Raw genomic sequence first — 1,441 nt, 5'->3', positions numbered from 1 at the left:
AAAGCAACAACAACAAAACAACAACAAAAACCCACAAAACACAAAGCAAAAGAACAACAACAGGAAGGAGTGATCACACCACACCCGGACTGCTAACATAGAAAACGAAACAATTATTTGCTTGTTCTGTATTTTTTAAATCATAGTGTTATTTTAAAATTGTCTTTATAGGCATATAAAACCGCACTGCCACACACTGACAAACATGGAACGCATATTCCTTCAGCTTTACCTGGGAGTCTCTTGTTTCAAGCTGCTAGACGTCATTTATTATGATTGCCTTTTATATCTCGGATGCAGGTGGTTGGAGGGCGCTACTGGTAGGTACTACTTCTTTACATTCCCCTCTGTTGGTTCCATCTGTCTGTCTTACTTTTCCCCAGAACTAAATGGCCATTTTATTGTGTCAATGTGCTCCTCTTTACTCACACAAACCAACACATTTCTGGAGTTGGAACTCTAATCCAAATATTTAGCTACATTATATCCAGTTTCTCATGATTCTTGTTTTATATTTCCCCTGTTTCGCTGTAACAACTGATACAAATCTGTTTTTATCATTCGGTTGTATTTGTTCCCCATAACATGTCTTTGGGCTTCGAAATGAAATAAAACTAAAACCAATCCAGATCCAGAGACTGGATTAAGATTTCAATAAACTATAGTTCAATCTTTAAAAGTTTCTATGCTTATATATTAATCAGTCCCATGCAACTCACCCCCTCCCCCTCAACAACCCCTCCCTCTTTCTGGGTCGCCACACACGTAAACCCACGCACGTAGTTCTAAATTTCGTATAGTAATTCTCATTTTCGTCGCTCGTACCCAAAACAGGTACCAAGCACACGGCTGCGAATCATTTCGGAGCCAGTATGTCGTCCTATCTTTTTTTCCCCTCTCTCCACTCTCACTTCTTTGTTAGCCACCCCTTATTCGAGTCCTGCTTCATTCCAACCACCCCGCCCCCCCTCTCACTATGTTGTTCCCCTTTCTTTACTAGCTTGTATAGCCTTAGAACTCAATTTCCCGTAAATTAATAAATGATCGTGTCGCACCCCCGTATCACTAAGGACGACTTTTCAAATACCCATTTGATTAACCCAGCGCCGAAGGCGACACAGATTAAAAATGTTCCCCATTTTTCGTCCCGGGGCCTTTATCCCTTTTCCCATGATTAAATTTTGAACGCGTTAATAATGCGTTGTATAGCGGGTGTATTGGGGTTTAATTAAAACAAAGGCTCTTACCTCTCCCTTGGCCCGGGGGCTGTGACCAAGGAAAAGGGTCTTAACTGAAGTTGGGGTATTTTCAGAATAGGATCCCAGAAAGAAAGGCTTAGTTCCGACATATCTGCCGATGGTTCGGGTGAGTTGAAGATCGAAAATGACGAGCTCACACAGACATACATCAGCAGGAATGTGGAAAGTCAAGGGACTGCTAC

Source organism: Aplysia californica, unplaced genomic scaffold (assembly GCF_000002075.1).
Source record: "Aplysia californica isolate F4 #8 unplaced genomic scaffold, AplCal3.0 scaffold00462, whole genome shotgun sequence".
Taxonomy (NCBI): Eukaryota; Metazoa; Mollusca; class Gastropoda; order Aplysiida; family Aplysiidae; genus Aplysia; species Aplysia californica.
Note: the sequence above shows the minus strand (reverse complement) of the source record.